Consider the following 19898-nt stretch of genomic DNA (forward strand, 5'->3'; position numbering starts at 1 on the left):
TTTTTCATTTGTTAGTAGCTGGTGTTGAGAATATTTAAATTCTACATTTGACTAAATGTAACTGCAGCTTAATTTAATAAAAATTGTCAATTGGAGATTCCCTGCTGTCTCTTTCTTTAGCCCCAGGCATGAAGACCAAACCCCGATGGTCAAAGCCTCTGATAACTTTAAAAAAATGTTTTTTTTTTCTAAAACATAAGCTAGGTTGCACACCTGTGACTGCTGGTGAACCTCACCAGAGAATGGCTGCATTTCCCTACTGTAGAGCTACCAGAAGTTGTGATGTTCCTGTTCCAGAGCTCCCTGCCTGATCCAGTGATTCCTGAAGTTTATCAGACTTGTAATAGCTGCTCCTCTGGGGCTAATTGCTGTCACCACTAACTGCTGCTGTTGCAGGAACAACTCTTCAAAGTTTGATCCAGACACTTCATTTCTTCAAAACGTGACTAGAAACTCTCATCATTGGAGACTCTCAAATCACCAATGGACAGTGCAAGACAATTGGAAGCTTTAGTAAAAGCACTGCTCTGGGTTCAGGGGAAGATTGAAGTTTAAACACAACAAATGAGAATGTTTTGAGATTGTAATTATTCCTCTTTCTATTTCAAATTTTGTATTTTTGTAAAAAAAGGGGGGGAGATACGGATAGCATTGGTTTGTCCTTTCAGTCTTGCCACAGGGAACTTTGGTTTATTGGGTTATTCTCATCAAAGTGTTCCCATTCCTCTCTATATATTTGTAACCTCTTGCTTTGTGCCCTGTTTACTTGTAAATACTGCTTTTCTCTTTCCCTTAAGTCCTTCGCACAGTTAATTCAGAGCAATGTCCTTTTGGTATAGACACGGGAAGACAGTTAATGCTATGTTTTTTTAACTTGAGAGTAAATTGACTCCGAATTTTATTCACTACTGGGCACCTATTTTCTCAACTTAAATCTCAGTTGATCACTTGATCACTTGACTTTACATTAATCGTCAATTTGTTCGAACGGGCGCCAGTAACGTCTCCATTAGTCCCTGCCGCGTGCTAGTGTGGCCCAATGGCATCTGTTCGCTCTAGGAACATGAAGAGCCTCAAACCGATCGCTCATGATCTTGATGAAAAAGTCTAACCATCTGGTAGGTGGGCGGCCATGCTGTTTTTTGACGTCCTGGGGAATCCAGTCCGGAACAGCTCTAGTCCAGCGGTCGTCTTTAAATCTCATTACGTGACAAGCCCTTCTGATTTTTGACACCTTGGCAAACGAGACAGCGTCCCTGATTCTTGACCGTTGATGGAGGTCGGAATTCCGGATTCTTTCTCTCATTTGAGTAAAACGTGGTATTCCAAGCATAGCTCTTTCAATTCCTCTTTTGGAGACACGAAATAGCGTTCTCATCCTGTTTGCGTAGGGCCCAGGTCTCTGAGCCATATATTAATGCAGGAAGAACAGTGGAATCCAAGAGATGTCCCTGGAGCCGGAGGTTCTTCATCCTCTTAGTTATTTCTTTGATGCTCTTGAAGGCGTTCCAAGCTGCTCTCTTCCTCCTGCGGAGCTCGGGTGCCAGGTCATTTGTCATGCTGACTTCTCGACCTAGGTACACATAGCTGTTGCATTCGGAGATGGTCGTTCCGTTGAGAGCAAATGGGGCGTCAGGAACGAGGCTGTTTCTCATAAACATTGTCTTCGTAAGATTCAGCTGTAGTCCGACCTTTCCACACTCACAGTTGAAGTCGGCCAGCATTTGTGCCGCTTGGATGATGTTTGGTGTTATTAAAACAATGTCATCAGCAAAGCGGAGGTGGTGTAGTTGCCGACCATATATCTTCACTCCCATTCCTTCCCATTCCAGTCGTCGCAAGATGTTCTCGAGGGTGGCATTGAAGAGTTTTGGTGAAATGGTATCACCCTGCCAAACCCCTCTCTTGACATCAATGGTTACTTCTTTGTACAATGGTGAGATCCTGGTAGTGAATCCACAATACAGCTCATGGAGGATCTTGATGTATTGAGCTTGAATGCCCTGATTGGCTAGGGCTTCAATGACTGCTTCCGACTCAACAAAATCAAAGGCCTTCTTTAAATCAATGAACGTTAGACAGAGCAGCATCTTGAACTCCCGAGAAACCTCAGTGAGCTTGGTTATCGTGTGGATATGGTCGATGGTGCTGAATCCTTTGTGGAACCCGGCTTGCTCACATGGTTGTCCTTCATCTAGTGTTCTGCCAATCCTATTTAGGATGACTCGAGTGAACAACTTGTAGATGACAGACAATAGGCAGATCAGGAGATAGTTTCCAATGTCATGGATGTCTCCCTTCTTTAACAGTAGTACAGTCCTGCTGGTTTTCCATTTTGACAGAACCTTGCATTCAGACAGGTAGCGTGTGAAGAGCCAAGCCAGCGTATTGATGAGTACTGACAGCAGGTTCTTCAGGTGTTCAGGTCTGACCTTGTCTGGGCCGGGTGCTGTTCCTTTCTATACTGACGAAATGGCATGTCAGATTTCGGAAGGGAGAACGTTGGGAACGACATATCTATCCTGTGGAATTTGGTATGTCAGCAAGTGGACATGGCTATCGAAGAGATTTGAGTACAAATCATGGATAATCTTCTCCATTTGTGTTCTGGAGGATGTGATAGATCCATTAGAATGTCGGAGGGCAGTCATCTTGGTCTTGTAGTTGGCAAAGGACAGGCGGGCATTGCAAATGCTTTTCCCTGCTTCTGCCACATCTACCAGCACTTCTGCTCTTCTCTCTTTGAGGTCTTCCTTGATAGCATCTCTGCACTGCTTTGCGAGCTCGGACATTCGCTTGCGGTTGCCTGAGGCATGCGCCAAACCACGTTGGCAAATAAGCTCAAGAGTTTTCGAAGACAGGAGTTTTTTTGTGGCTATCTCTTTCTTGGCGTTACTTGCACAATCATGAATGTGCTGAACCAGTCAATCGTATTCCTCGTCAATGTTGTCAACAATGGCATCTTCCCATGTTGCCGCAATAGTGCCAAAGAGCTCCCAGTTGGTGGTCATTCTGGGAGTTCTCTTTTTGAACTTTGCAGCCCTTTCTCCCTGCTCTGTGAAGTAGAATTTTGCACGAAGGAGACGGTCGTCGGATCCCGTTTGAAATTTTGGGACAACAGCGACATCGGTCAGGCAAAACCCTTGATTGAATATGATGATAGAACCTCCAAACAAGCTCAGACATCACTCTTAGTAAACCCCAGGGACTATATGTGGACCAGGGATCAAATCTGGGTAGGCTACATACAAGGTCCTCCGTCTCCTTAATTTTTTTTTTTAAAGTTTTTGTTAGTTAAACACCAAGAGGTACACTTGTAGACTTACAATTTTTTGTGGTTGGGTTTCAGTTATATAATGAACGAGTACCCATCTCTCCACCAGTGCCCATTCTCCACCACCACTGATTGCAGTATCCCTCCCACCCCCAACCCCCCGAACCCACCCTGCCTCTGTGGCAGGGAACAAAGGCAGAGCTGCAGACCAATGGAACAGGGTTGAATATACTGACATCTCTCCTCAAACATATGATCATCTAATCTTTGATAAGGAAGCAAGAAATGTGAAGTGAAGTAAGGAAAGCCTCTTTAACAAATTGTGCTGGTAAAGTTGGATGGCTACTTGCAAAAAAATGGGCTCAGATCTCTGCCTAACACCATGTAACAAAGTAAGATCAAAATGGATTAAAGACCTCAACATCAGACCCAAATTCAGGTACATTGAAGACAGAGTTGGTAAAACCCTCCATGACATTGAAACTAATGGTATCTTCAAAGATGTTATACCACTGGCCAAGCAAGTAAAAACAGAGATAGACAAGTGGGGCTATCTTAAACTAAGAAGCTTCTGCACCTCAAAACAAACAGTGACCAAAATTTTAAATTTTAAAAGAAACATCCATCTATTTCTTACAGTGGTTTTACCAATTTTTGTTCATATTAATACAAATGTTCACTTTCCTCCAATTTTTTCCCAGCATTTTGCTTATTTTGTTTTGTTTGTGGCCACACCCAGCAATCCTCAGGGCTTACCCCTGGTTCTGCACTCAGGAAATCATGCACTTCAGCTTTTTGAGCTATTTCTTTGGCCCCATAATTTACTAACTTTTAAATTGTTTCTTAATTTTAATGTTAAATCTTATAAATTACTTGCATATTTTAGAAATTAACTGATATTACTTGCAAATATTTTCTCCTGGTCTTTACTTTTTATTTGTTTTAAGGTTTCTTTTACTTTACAGAAGTTGTTTGATGTCTCACTTATTTACTTCTGTTTTTTGTTGCTTTTATGTGTTCATGGGCACACATATTTCTCTATGTGTGTGTGTGTATGTGTGTGTGTGTGTAATTGCAATGTCAATGATCCAACCCAGGGATCCAAACATGCAAGTCAAGTTCTCTACCACCAAGCACATTACCAACATCAAGTCCACAAAATTACAAAAGCATTAAAAAAAGAGCTTACCTCCTCTGTTTCCTTTATTTTTTAAGGGGGGTTATTCAAGGTAATATATTTTGAACAGGATTTTTTCTATGGTGTAAGAAATAGGTCCGGTTTCATTATTTTATATGTGAAACTTTATTTTATTAGCACTATTTTTGGAAGAGACTGTGCCTTTCATGTGGATGCACAGGGGTTACTCCTGAATCATGAACTCAGGGATTACTTCTGACGGTGCTTGGAGGAACATACGGGATGCTGGGAATCGAACCCAGGTCAGCCACATGCAAGAAAAGTGACCTAACCACTGTGCTATCTCTCCAGCCCCAAGATAATATTTTTTGAGGATATGCGTACCAGTATTTATTAAGATTTTTGATCTAGTGTCCTTGTTTGGCTTTGGTAACATGGTAAGTAAAGTAAAGTAAAGGCCCTCCCGTTGATCGTTCATTTGCTCGAGCGGGCCCAGTAATGTCTCCATTGGAGACTTTGTTGTTACTGTGTCTGGCGTATCGAATACTCTCGGTAGCTTGCCGGGCTCTCCGAGAGGGGCGGAGGAATCGAACTCGGGTCGGCCATGTTGGCCGCATGTAAGGCGAACGCCCTATCGCTGATGTAAAATTTAGGAGTAATCCCGTTTTTTTTTCTACTTTTTTTGAACAGCTTAAGAAGGATCAGACTTAATTCTTCTATATGTGTCTAAATAAGTTCACCAATAAAGGCATCGGCCATGGTCTTTCCTTTGTGGAGAGGTATTTACTTTTCACTTTTGTACTCTCCGTTCTACTAATTGGCCTTCTCAGATGTTTTATATCTTCTTGCACAGTCTGCATAATTTGTATATTTCCAAGAATTAACCAATTATTCTGGGTTGTATAACCTGCTGCTGTATAAATTTCACACAGATTTCTTATGAGTATTAGATTTGTGTTTTAAGTTGCAATATCTACAGTTTCTGATAAAAATTTCAGATCTTCATATCTCTATGGCCCCTAGTCTCCTAGTAACTCTGCACTGTGCTTTTGTGAAATTAAAAAAATAATTTGTAAATAACGTTTTAATTGAAATACCTTGACTCTGTACATTATTTATTTTTAACCAATAGATGGTACATAAAAAAACATAAGAGTAAGTCTAATAAATTGTTAGCTTTGGTGTAATTTGAACATAATACAAAAAATTCTCTTTAAAACTGTAATTCTGAGGTTCCTCCCAGAGATCCCAATTGCCTGCCACCCGTACAACTCCCCGAGGGCACCCGCCAGAGTTCCGCTGCACGCGCCGATCCACTACCTGCCTTTCCTGTGCACAGACACTTGGGACAAGGTCTGTGGAATAGCATCTGGACTGGCTGGGGGTTTGGCCTCCACTGTAGAGGGCATGGCCTCCCCAAAAGTGGGTTTGGCCTTCTGTGAGGCTAGTGACCACAGTTATATTTCACACTCCCAGAAACTCGACTCAGATCCCAACCTTTATCACCTAATTCTGTGGAAAAAGTCCTGGCTACCTCAAACACTATCAATAATAAATCAGTTTACTCCAATTCCAACAAAATGCCACTGCACACAAAAAGCTGTACAAGCCCAATATAAAAGAGCACCTTCTCCAATGCTTCACTAGATACCTTTCACAAGCCACAGAATAATGACTGAGAGGAAGAACATATCTTAGAAGGGGAGAAGGGTGAACACCGTTGATCGACCTCATTCAGAATCCTTTCCTGCAAAAGAGAGAAGAGTACTAGTGAACTTGAAGGTTTTACGTCTATACAACAGTGCAGCATGAGGAAACGGTAAAATCTCCACTATGAGGAGAGGACAAAGAAAAGAGTCCCGAATCCTCAAAATGGGTTACCCACAAATATGATCTCTATGATAAAGAATTCAGAAATGAAATGCTGAGGATGTTCAAGGAACTGAAAACATCAATGGAGCAGACATCCAGAAAATTAAAGGAAGTAATGAAAGAAACAGTGGAATGGGTAGTTGAGAAAATACAGGAAGAAGTGAGAGCAGAAATAAGAAAGCTACAAAAAGAAATGTCACAAATAAGGATTCAGTAGATGAAATTAAAAACTCAGTGGGTGCCCTCAGCAGGGAATGCTTACAGCTAAAAATAGAATTAGTGAGCTTAAAGATGAGCAACAGAAATTGTACAAGCAACAACAAACAATGAGAAAAGACCTCAAAATAGCTCTAAGGTGAATCAGAGAACTGGGGGATGACTGCAAGAGGAACAACATTAGAATCATTGGAGTACCAGAACAACAGGGAGGCAACTCCAATGAAAAAGGTCACACTTAAAGAATTCATTGTTGAAAAGTCCCCAGAGTTAGACAATGCAGGCATCCAGATCTAAGGAACCAGAACCATGCCAGCTAAAAGAGACCCTAATGAAAACACTCCAAGGCATGTCACAGTCAGAATGATGGATGCCGTGGATAGAAACACAATCCTGCAAGCAGCAAGGTCAAAGAAGGAAATCACATGCAAAGAAGCACCCTTTAGACTTACAGCAGACCTATCAGAGGAAACACTCCAAGCCCGAAGACAATGGTGGGATATAGTGAAAGAACTCAATGAAATGAACGCCTCACCAAGAATACTTTACCCAGCTACACTGTCACTCAAACTTGATGGAACGATACACCATTTTATAGATAAACAACATCTCAGGTAATTAATAGACTCAAAACCAAACCTAAAAGAAGGAATAAAAGGATTCCTATAATTAAATGGCAAAAAAAATGACAATAATCTCTCTCAATGTCAATGGTCTAATGAAGAGAAACAGAGAAGCATGTTTCTCTTGAAACATGCTTCTCTTGAAACATTCTCGTGAAGAAGGATCCAGAAAGTGAAAATAATTTTATCTGCTGCCTACAAGAAACTCATCAGAACAGTCAGACCAAACACAGAGTCACAATTAAAGAATGGAATACAATCCTGCAAGATAACAACTCTCAAAAAAGCTGATGTGGCCATACTAGTAACCGAAAACAAAGATTTCAGTTTGAAAAAGAATAGAGTGGGCAGTGAAAGCCATTTTCTATTTATCAAGGGATATATACACAGGAAGAAATCCAACTCTGAAATGTGTATTCACCTAATGAGGGACCATCTAATTAATTAAAACAACTGCTAACAGATTTTAGAGAGGATATGGCCAGCAATAAAATAGTAGTCGGAGACTTCAACATTGTCTTGTCACCTCTGGATAGATCAACAAGAACATAACTCAGACAGGAAACACCGGCTTTGAAAGAAGAAATAGAAGAGAGAGGACTAACAGTCCTATAGAGGGCTTACACCCCCATGAAAAAGAATGCACATCCTTTTCCAGTGCACACAGAACATTTTCTAAAATGGACCATGTGCTGGGTCACAAAATAAACCTTAATAGAATCAGGAAGAAAGAAACTGTAGCAACTATCTTTTCAGACCATAATGCGCTGATGATAGAAGCAAATCACATATAGACGCAGCGAACCAAATCAAACACATGGAAATGAAATAACTCAATGTGGAACAATGAGTGGGTTAGGAAGGAAGTCAAGGAAGAAATCAAAAGATACCTGAAAACATATAAAAATGAAGACACGAACTACCAGAACCTATGGAATGCAGCTAAAACCATGTTAAGAGGAAAATTTATAGCTTTCCAAGCAACCCTGAGGAAAAAAGAAAGGGCCGGCATAGATAATCTGACTTCAGAGCTAAAGAGCTTAGAAAAAGACCAACAAAAGGAACCCAAATCCGGCCGAAGGAAAGAAATAATAAAACTTAGAGCAGAAATTTACTACATGGAAACCAAAAAAAAAAATGCAAAAGGTCAATGAAACCAAGAGCTGGTTCTTTGAGAAAAATTAATAAGATTGATAAACCACTAACAAGACTAAAGAAAGAGAGAGAAAAAACCCTAATAAACCAAATCTGAAATTAAAAAAGGGGACATCACAACAGAAACCAACAAAATTCAAAAGATTGTCAGAGACTACCTTGAGAGTCTGTATGCCATGAAACAAGAGAACCTATAAGAAATGGATAAATTCTTAAATTCCTATAATCTCCCAAGACTGAACCAAGAAGACTTGAAATACCTGAATAGACCCATTAATATCAAGGAAATTGAAACTGTAATCAAAAGTCTTCCCAAAAACAAAAGCCCAGGCCCAGATGAATTCACTAGCGAATTCTTCCAAACATTTAAAGAAGATCTGTTGCCAGTTCTACTCAAGCTTTTCCAATAAATTGAAAAACACAGGAACTCTCCCAAATAGTTTCTATAAGGCACATATCTCCCTAATACCAAAAGTAAACAAAGACACCACTAACAAAGAAAATTGCTGGCCATTATCCCTGATGAACAAGGATGCGAAGATCCTCAACAAAGTATTAGCAAATAGAATCCAACAACTCACCCAAAAGATCATACACCAGCGACCAAGTGGGATTCATCCCGGGGATGCAAGGATGGTTTAACATTTGGAAATCAAACAACATAATCCATCATATCAACAAAAGTAAAGATAATAACCATATGATCATATCAATAGATGCATAGAAATCATGGGACAAGATCCAATGCCCATTTATGATGAAAAACTCTCACCAAAATGGGCTTAGAAGGAACTTTCCTCAAGATAGTCAAAGCCATCTATGACAAGCCTTTGTCCAGCATTATCCTCAATGGGGAAAGACTAAGGGCCTTCCCTCTAAGAACAAGACAAAACAAGGATGCCCACACTCGCCACTTCTGTTCAAGTACTGGAAGTACTTACAATAGCATTTAGGCAAGAAAAAGATACTAAAGGCATCCAGATAGGAAAGGAAGAAATCAAACACTCATTATTTGCAGAGATATGATACTATATCTAGAGAATCCTAAGCCCTCCACCAAGAAATTCCTAGAAACAATAGGCTTGTACAGTAAAGTCGCAGGCTGTAAATCAAAGCCCAAAAATTCATGGCCCTCCTATACTCAAATAATGAGGCAGAGAAAAGAGACCTGAAAAAAGCAATCCCGTTCACAATGGTGCCCCAGAAAATAAAGTACCTAGGAATCAGCCTAACTAAGGAGGTAAAGGACCTCTACAAAGAAAACTACAAAACGCTACTCCACGAAATATAAGAGGAAAATGGAAACATATCCCCTGTTCATGGATAGGAGGAATTACCATTGCACTATACAGATTCAACTGATCTCTATATGGATACCCATAAAATTCTCCAAATAAATGGATCAAGTACTCACAAAGTTCATTTGGAACAACAAATGCCCACAAATAGCTAAAACAATTCTTGGGAAAAAGACGATGGGAGGCATCAACCTACCCAACTTCAAACTCTACTAAAAAGCGGTAACAATTAAAACATCATGGTACTGGAACAAAGGCAATGCCGCAGACCAATGGAACAGGGTAGAATATCCCTAAACACAACCCCAAATGTATAAACATCTAATCTTTGATAAAGGAGCAAGAAATGTGAAGTGGAGCAAGGAAAGCCTCTTTAACGAATGGTGCTGGCATAACTGGACCATCACATGCAAAAAAAAAATGGGGTTAGACCTCAATTTAACACCATGCACAAAAGTTAGATCAAAATGGATTAAGGAACTCATCATCAGATCAGAATCCATAAGGTACCTTGAAGACAAGGTCAGCAAAACCCTTCACAATATTGAGGCTAATGGTATCTTCAAATATGACATGCCACTGACCAACAAAGTAGAAACAGAGATAAACAAATGGGTCTATATTTTACTAAGAAGCTTCTTCACCGCAAAACATACAGTCACCAGAATAAAAGACAATGTATAGAATGGGAAAGGATATTCACCCAATACCCATCTGATAAGTGGTTTATATCAAGGATATACAAAACACTGGTTGAACTCCACAAGAAGAAAACATCCAACCCTATCAAAAAAATGGGGTGATTAAATGAATAGAAACTTTATCAAAGAAGAAATCCAAATGTCTAAAAGGCACATGAAAAAAAAGCTTTACATCACTAATCATTAAGGAGTTGCAGATCAAAACAACAATCAGATATCATCTCACACCACAGAGACTGGCCCACATCCAAAAGAACAAAAGCAACCGGTGCTGGTGCGGATGTGGCAAGAACAAGAACGGGACCCTCCTTCACTGCTGGTGGAAATGCCAACTGGTTCAGCCCTTTTGGAAAACAGTATGGATGATTCTCAAAAAATTAGAAATTGAGCTCCCATTTGAACCAGCAATACCACTCCTGGGTATATATCCCGGAGAGGCAAAAAAGTACAGTTGAAATGACATCTGCACTTCTATGTTCACTGCTACCCTGTTCACAATAGCCAAATTCTGGCAAAATCCCAAGTGCCTGAGAATAGATGACTGGTTAAAGAAACTTTAGTACACAATGGAATTCTATGCAGCTGTTAGAAAAGATGAAGTCATAAAATTTGCATACAAGTGGTTCTACATGGAAAGTATCATGTTAAGTTAAATGAGCCAGAAAGAGAGCGACAGACATAGAAAGACTGCACTTATCTGGGGAATATAAAGTAACAGAATCAGAGACGAACACCCAAGAATAGTTAAGATAAGTAACAGGAGGACTGCTTCATGGCTTGGAGGCCGGCAGCACATGCTGGGGGAAAAGGCAGCTCAGATAGAGAAGGGTACACCAAGTAAGGGGTGTTTGGAGGACTCACTCAGGATGAGAGATGTGTTCTGAAAGTAGACTGTGGACAGAATATGATGGCCACTCAATACCTCTATTGCAAACCACATAACCCTAAAGGAAAGAGAGAGCAAAAGGGAATGCCCTGCCACAGAGGTGGGGCAGGTGGCGGGGATGGGCTGGGGGGTGTGAGGGCTACTGGTTCATTGGTGATGGACAATGGGCACTGGTGGAGGGATGGGTACTTGATCTTGTATAACTGAAACCCAAGTACAAAAGTTTGTAAGTCTACAACTGTACCTCATGGTGTTTCACTAATAATAAAATAATAATAATAATACATTAGATTAAAAAATTTAACTCTGAGCTGAATGTAGAAAAAGATGTATATAGTAAATACAAAACTTTTAAAAAATCTATCTATATATATTCTTGTTTTGTCTTTAGTTTTCTTGTGGATAACTTGCCAGTTTCACACAGCTGTTTCAAAATTTAATTATTACTATATTAATTCAACAAATTAATAGGGTTTTATGGAGATGTTACTTGTGCACACTCGAGAAAATCGACGAACAACAAATGACAAGTGATTACAAGTGATTATTACATTAAAATTCTAAAAATGACAAAGCAGAACTCTATAGAATATGAACCTTAAACATATCTTCAATAATTTTACTCCATAGGAAAATATAAAAGCAACACAAAACAAATAGAACTAAATAAAATAAGAAAGTTTTAATGGCAACAGAAACCAATACTAAAATAAAAACACAGCCTTCTGAATGAAAGCAAAATATTTGCACATCATAAATCTTATTAAGGTCTAATTTCCAATATATTCATCCACAAAATTCAATAATACAATAAAAACAATATGCCTACCAAATAATGACAGAGGAGATGACATTTTGCCCAAAGAAATCAATGACAAATAACCAGTAGGTCTATGACAAAAGTGATCTTGATCACTTGTTGACAAAGAAATCCAAGTCAAAATGACAAAAAGATATCACTTCATGACAGTTAGAATGGCAGATATCAAAAAGACTGAAAATAGCCAATTTTGGTGGGTATATGGTGAAAAAGAACCATCATTCACCCTCACATATCCCTGAGGATTGCTATTAAGGTTAGCCCCTATGGAAAGTATATGAATATTTCTCAAAAAAGCAAAAATATATTCAAAGGAATCTGTCAGACTGTGTGGGGATGAGGGCTTGTGGGGCATGATTTACCTTGGTAACTTGGTAATGGCTGCTCTCTGCTTGTGCTAGGAATGGAAGACCACTGTATTGGGTTTACTAAGCCCTGAGTTCGTTTTCAACAGAGTGAGTGCTGTTATAAACAAATGTTCCTATAAGTTCTTTGCATGCAGCCCTCTCTCACTCAAGGTTTGCATTTTCTCTCTAAAATTGGTTTGTTGGACTTTTCAGCACCTTTTCCTTTTCAGTATCAGCTTCTACTGTATCTCTACTCAGAGGAAGTGCTCATTAACTCTGGGCTTGTCCACCTTTTTTGCCTTCCACAGAATTTTTCTGTGGTGCATTTTCCGAGCATTTTCTCAGTAATACCGCATTTTTTTTTCCTTTTTGGGTCACACCCAGTGATGCACAGGGGTTACTCCTAGCTCATGCACTGGCGGTGCTTGGGGGACCATAGCGGATACTGGGAATTGGGAATTGAACTGGGTTGACCACATGCAAGGCAAACACCCTCCCGCTGTGCTATGGCTCCAGTCCCCTCACCCCATTTGGTTTTTATGAGGTCTTTGTGTCGATGTCCCAGAAGGGCTCACAGAACTCTTCCCCCTTCATCCATCTTGCCCTCTCTCAGGAATATTTTTGGTTTGTTTGTTTGTTTGTTTGTTTGTTTGTTTTAGGATTATGTTTTTAACAGCAAAGATTTTCTTAATTCGTTTTTAGGGAAAAGTTGTTAAATTATTTGATGTTAGAAAGCTAGAAAGGATCTTCTTCCCCTCCCAGGTCAGTTAATCCACCAGTATTCAAACCCAGGACTTGGCTTTCTCCGTGCAAGTGCCCCAGGCATCCTCTAGGACCCTGGGACAACAGCAGCCCTGAGCCTCTTCCTCTTCAGCCCCAACACTATGCCAGTCTTCTTCCCCACCAAAGTGAGTTAACATGCCAGTATTAGAATCTGGGACTTGGCTTTCTCCGTGGAAGGATGCACAACTTTTTGTGTTTGGGTTTCAGTTATACAATGATCAAGTACCCATACCTCCACCATTGCCCATTCTCCACCACAACTGATCCCAGTATCCCTCCCACCCCCCATTCCCCTCATCCCACCCTGCCTCTGTGGCAGTGAATTCCCTTTTGTTCTCTCTCTCCTATGGGGTGCTATGGTTTGCAAAAGAAGCATTAAGTGCCAATCATGTTTAGTCTATAGTCTACTTTCAGCATGCATCCCTCATCCTGGGAGGATCCTTGCAACACCCTTTATTTGGTGCTCCTTTCTCTGTCTGAGCTTCCTTTTCCCCTAGCATGTGCAGCTGACCTCCAAGCCATGGAGTAAACCTCCTGGTACTTATCTTGGCTATTCTTGGGTATTAGTCTCCTATTTTGTTACTTTATGTTCCCCAGTCTCATGATGGAGATGTTACTGGGTCCGCTCGAGCAAATCGATGAACAACAGGAGGACCGTGATGGACATGATGATGGATATTCCCCAGATGAACGCAAACTTTCTATGTCTATCCCTCTCTTTCTGACTTATTTCGCTTAGAATGATACTTTCCATGTAGTACTGCTTGTATATAAATTTCATGACTTCATCTTTTCTAACAGCTACATAGTACTCTGTTGTTTAGATGTACCAAAGTTTCTTTAACCAGTCATCTGTTCTCAGGCACTCAGATTTTTTCCAGATTCTGGCTATTGTAAAGAGTGCTGCAATGAACAAACAATTTCAGATGTCACCTTGACTCTACTTTTTTGCCTCTCTGTGATATATTCCCTGGAGTGGTATTGCTGGGTCAAATGTGAGCTCAATTTCTAATTTTTTGAGAATCGTCCATACTGTTTTCCAAAGGGCTGAACCATTTGGCATTCCCACCAGCAATGAAGGAGGGTCCCATTCTCACCACATCCGCACCAACATGAGTTGCTTTTGTTGTTTTGGATGTGGGCCAGTCTCTGTGGTGTGAGATGATATTTTATTTTTGTTTTGATCTGCATCTCCCTGATGATTAATGATATAGAGCATTTTCTCATGTGCCTTTTAGCAATTTGGATTTCTTCTTTGATACAGTTTCTATTCATTTAATCACCCCATTTTTTGGTGGGGTTGGATGTTTTCTTCTTATGTAGTTCAACCAGTAATTTGTATATCCTTGTTATCAACCCCTTGTCAGATGTGAATATCCTTTCCCATTCTGTAGACTGTCTTTGTATTTTGGTCACTATTTCTTTTGAGGTGCAGAAGCTTCTTAGTTTAAGATAGTCCCATTTGTCTATCTCTATTTTCACTTGCTTGGCCAGTGGTGTGACATCTTTGAAGAGACCATTAGCTTCAATGTCATGGAGGATTTTACCAACTCTGTCTTCAATGTACCTTATGGATTTGGGTCTGATGTTGAGGTCTTTAATCCATTTTGATCTTACTTTTTTACATGGTATTAGGCAGAGATCCGAACCCATTTTTTTTTGCAAGTAGCCATCCAACTTTACCAGCACAATTTGTTAAAAAGGCTTTCCTTACTCCACTTCACATGTCTTGCTCCCTTATCAAAGATTAGATGATCATATGTTTGGGGGGAGATGTCAGTATATTCAACCCTGTTCCATTGGTCTGAAGCTCTGCCTTTTGTTCCAGTACCATGCTGGTTTTTTTTTTTTTGCAAAGAACACATGATTTATTAAAGACATTTTGTCTAGACAGTATTGATTCCAGAAAAAAAACACGGGGGGTGGGGAGAGATAGCAAATGAAAGGTAGGAGGCTCTGTAGGGCGTTTGGGGGTGGGGGGAACCTAGGGCAACCCTGTTCTCCAGCACCTCCCCTAAGCAGTTTAATCCAGGCATAGTCCCGGTGCTTCCAACCTTCACCCCGCCATGAACACAGGGCAGCACGGATGCAAATGCAATGCGGGGATTCAAATAGTATGGCCCCCAAAATGGAAGTGGGGGGACAAGCAAGAGGAAATGCAGTAGGAGTCTGGGCATCTGGGCAGTGCCTGCTGGGGTCCCAGCATTAGACTCTGAAGGGGTTCAGGTGGGACAGGACCACCGGCTGACAAGTCCTGGTTTACCGGGGGAGGAGTGGGGGAAGGGGGCTGGCTGGTGGGAAGGTGTGTCTGGGCACCAGGCTGTGCCACGGGCACTGGTGAGGTTCCCAACAGTCCCCCTGCCACTTGGGCCAAGCAAGATGCCCCACTCATCCCCACAGCACCAGAAAGACCACAGCAGTCCCTGAGGCAGGACATAGGAAGGAAATAAATTATGGGACCCGCAGGCAGCAGGGATAATCTTTTCTCCTTCTGGGGACCCAATCTACCCTCTGCTTCAAGGCTAGCAGGGGCCAACCTGCCAATAAATAACCAGAAATAGAAATAAATAGGGAAAATGTGCCAATACTGTTGGGAGAGACAGAGGTACGCAGGCAAGTGCATGAGGCCAACGGGGGTAGAGGGCATCTCGGCAGCTGCCAGCCTCGGAAGGGCATGAGGCCCCGGGAAGGAACAGCGGATCAGAGCACGGCCCGCCAGCTTTGGCCTACTTGCAGTGCCACCTCCGGCTCGGCAATGACCAGCCAGGGGCTAGCCCAGCCTTCTGCCTCTGGGGACATGCACACTCCAGGCCCGGCCCAGGCTGGTGCCCTGGGCACTGCCTGTACGGGACACCCACACACATACACCCAGTGCTGGAGTGAGCCTGACCCTCCACCATTCTATGCCCTCACCTCTTCCTCGTCCTGGGGACAAAGGAGTAGAGACCTCAGGCCCGGGAGCTCCTGGGGCCCCACGTGGGTGGCAGGAGAGGAGCCAGAGGCCAGGCTGCAGTCCTCCCAGAGTCTGGGGGTCACAAAGCAGGACGGTCAGGGAGGCCAAGGATAAGGCACCCCAAGAGAGATGGCAGAGCACATGGGAGATGGCCACAGTCACACGCCGAGAGAGGAAGAAGGGGATGACAGAGGGACAGAAATGAGAGAACATGGGGGCAGAGTCGGTCCCCCAATGCATGTCCACATGTGCACACACCCAACACACACCCAGGCACGCACACACGCTATGGGAAGAGACGCCAGCTGCACCTGCCTTGCTCCTCTCGGTGTCCCCCTCCTTCCCAGGAGGGCTCCGCAGAAGGCGGGTAGGAGGGAAGGATGGAGGCAGGAGGGGCTTCCCTGCAGCCAGGCGGGACAGGCGGGATGGCCCCTGGCCCCGAGGAGCCAGCACTGCAGATTCCGTTGGCTGTGGACCCAGCCTGGGGCCCAGGGGTGGTGGCTTCTCTCCCAAACCTGAGGGCGACCCCGCTACTTCGTGTCTTGGAGCTCCTTGGCCTTCTGCAGGATGCGGCAGACATCAGTGATGGGGTAGTCCCGCAGCAGCCGCCCAAGATCTAGATGACGTTGGGGTGGAGGAACTCCTGGGACAACAGCAGCGTCAGCCAGCGGAAGGCGAAGAACTGGGGCTTGATGTTCTGCTCTTGCAGTCACAGGTAGAGCTCCAAGTCCCTCTCCTTCAAGGTGGAATAGACCTTCTCCATCTTGTAGGTGATGCACTGCGAGTTGTCCAGGCTCTTGATGAAGTTATCCCGGATCTCGGCCATGAGGTTGGTGAAGCAGAAGAAGGTGTTGGCCTCTGCGTGCTCCTTCCACTCGCTGTGGGGTCGGTGGCGAAAGTGTAGTATAGGGGCCCGGCTGTCTTATTCATGCCCTGCACGTAGGCAATGCTGGGGTTGAGCTTGCCGTAGATGAACAGGATGTCCTCTGCCACCTCCTAGAGGGCCTCAGAGCGACGGGCATACTCGCTCAGGTTCTGGTGTGGGGAGCTCACACTGGTGATCCTACTCCGGTTCTGGGCCACAGCCTGAGACTTCAGTGTGGTCTGCTTTACATGCTTTTGAAGGGTCTCAAACTCCTTCTGGGGGTCTAGGATGAGGAGGCACGGGTACTCGGTGGACCTCTGGAAGAAGGAGATGTCTGGGCACAGCTGTGTGGTCCTCCAACGTCACGTCCTCCCGGGACACCCCACGGTAGGCCTTGGCGATGCCCAGCTGGATGATCATTTGCCGCAGGAACTGCATGTACAGCTCCCGCTGCCAGGCCAGGAAGGAGGCCCACGAGACGTACTCCGAGGGGAGGTAATTCAAGAGAATCTTCCATCAGAGGCAGCGCAGTGCACCCTCACAGGAAATGCCACTAAAACTAAGTTCCTCAAGCTTCTCCAAGGCAACCGTGGGCTTCTTTAGGACATCCTGGAAATCTGCAATGCGGCTCTTGCGCAGACTCCACATGGTGTTGATTTCTGGATACCCTAATCGTGCTGCCAGAGCCCACCGCAGCAGCCACCACTGCTGCTCCCCCAGGGATGCAGGGAGCTGGGCAAACACCCTGATATTTTAATTATTACTGCTCTGTAGTAGAGTTTGAAGTTAGGGAGGTTGATTCCTTCCATTTTATTTTCCCTAAGAATTACTTTAGCTATTCGTGGGGGCTTATTGTTCCATCTGAATTTCAGGAGTATTTGCTCCATTTCTTTGAAGAATGTCATGGTTATCCTTATAGGTATCGCTTTGAATTTGTACAATGCTTTGGGAAGTATTGCCGTTTTGACAATGTTAATTCTCCTGATTCATGAGTAGGGGATATCTTTCCATTTTCTCGTGTCCTCTTTTATTTCCTGAAGTAGCATTTTGTAGTTTTATTGTTCAGGTCCTTTACTTCCTTAGTTAAGCTGATTCCTAGGTACTTGATTTTCTGGGGCACAATTTTGAACGGGATTGTTTTTTTCATGTCGCTTTCTTCTCTCTTTGCTTATGGGAAAGCCAAGGACTTTCAGGTATTGATTTTATAGCCTGCAACTTTACTATACAAGTCTATTGTTTCCAGGAGTTTCTTGGTAGAGGTTTTTGGGTTCTTTAAGTATAGTATCATAGCATCTGTGAATAGTGAGAGTTTGATTTCTTCCTTTCCTACCTGGATGCCCTTAATATATTTTTCTTGCCTAATCGCTATTGCAAGTATTTCCAGTACTGTATTGAACAGCAGTGGAGTGAGTGGGCATCCTTGTCGAAGAAATTCATTGATAAATTTTTTTTTAAAAAAAGAAAGCTAGAAGGTCTGAATTTAGTATAATTCCTCACTGAATTAGATAGAATTGACTATCTAGGGGTCATGAATCAGCCATATATGTAATAGTCACTTTTCTCAGATTGTTGTTGCTATCTATGAAATCTTTAAAACCCATTAAAAATAAATAAGATGGCTGATACTTACAGAAACAGTGTTTCTTTCCTTCATTTTTTATTTTTACAAGTTTCAATTTTCTTGAATTAGAGCAGCATGTGGAACTGTGCTTTTAGCCATTCATCTGAGTAAACTTCCACGATTGTACTATATGAAGATTATAGAACACATCTTCAAAGCTAATTAAATCAATATGATGGGCTTCTACAGCTGCTTACTTTCTGTCTCTGACTTTCCAGAGCATAAACCAAATGTGGTGGTGGGGCATAATAAACTTCTTGCTTTCTCCACCACTCTAACTCTCCTTTATATTTAAACAAATATTTAAGTTTAAGAATATATACATTGAAGCAATTTTTTTAATTCTTGCTCTATCTATTCTTTTCTACATTTAATGCATTTAAAAATATTTTAGTAAGGCAATCATTTTATTTTCATTGAGCAATATTCATTCACTACAGTACCGGTGGTAGCATAATTCTTACCAGAAAGTAGAATAAATTCTTCCCACTGTAATGGTGAGCCTGAAGAAATATTTGGTGCCATTGTGAACAGTGTGCTTTCATATTAGCTAATCATAGCCAACTACCAAATATTTAATGTAAGCTCTTTATTTCATTATTATTCCATTATAATCTTATGTGTAATTATCTTCAATTACTTAAAGAGGAGACTAAGGTAACAAAGGTGAATAATTGGGGGATGTGAGAATGGAGATTATTATGCATCATATTATTTAATTTCCACCTTACCTTTCTTTGCATTCAGGCAGAATATTGAGTTTGTAAAATGATTGGGGTCTTATCCTTGAGGGAAGAGACTACATTCTACAAGCTTTAAATAATTTCTTTTCATATTTAATGGCCAGATATCTGTGAGCAATTTATAGTCACATTTTTTATCTTTCTTTTTCCAGCAACAAAGTTGCCTCCCCTAACAACAAATGCTTTGGGTTGGACTCATCTTGATTTTCTTTTTTCAGAAATAAGAATACTCTTGATTTATGCATATGTAACACTTGATTTATCCACTCTTGTATTTGAAATCAGGGCAGTAAGTACACCCCAGGCACTTAAAAGCAGAGCAATTTGCATGTGATAAATAGATGGTACATTTCTACTGTACTCTTTTTGGTAAACTCTCCTAATTTTTTTAAAGAGGAATTAAAGTCATGCAATCATACATACTTAACATATTACATACACATGTGCACAAAGAAATTTACAAAAAAATAGAATTGGGGTGGAAGTGTAAGCCTCAAGTTTCATGGAAGTATTTTCTATTTTGGAACAGCCAACTCCCATTCTTTTAGTCCATCTGGCTCCTATTAGTGCAGGTTCTGCTGTCAGCATTTACTTAAATTAGAG

General features: G+C 41.8%; 1 pseudogene; it reads right to left on the bottom strand.

The window, feature by feature from the left end:
- Positions 1–16596: 16596 nt before the first annotated feature.
- On the bottom strand, positions 16597–17585 carry LOC130026967 (TBC1 domain family member 13-like; annotated as a pseudogene).
- Positions 17586–19898: the final 2313 nt, after the last annotated feature.

The sequence above is a fragment of the Sorex fumeus genome, unplaced genomic scaffold (genome assembly GCF_029834395.1).
Source record: "Sorex fumeus unplaced genomic scaffold, SorFum_2.1 ptg000035l, whole genome shotgun sequence".
NCBI lineage: Eukaryota > Metazoa > Chordata > Mammalia > Eulipotyphla > Soricidae > Sorex > Sorex fumeus.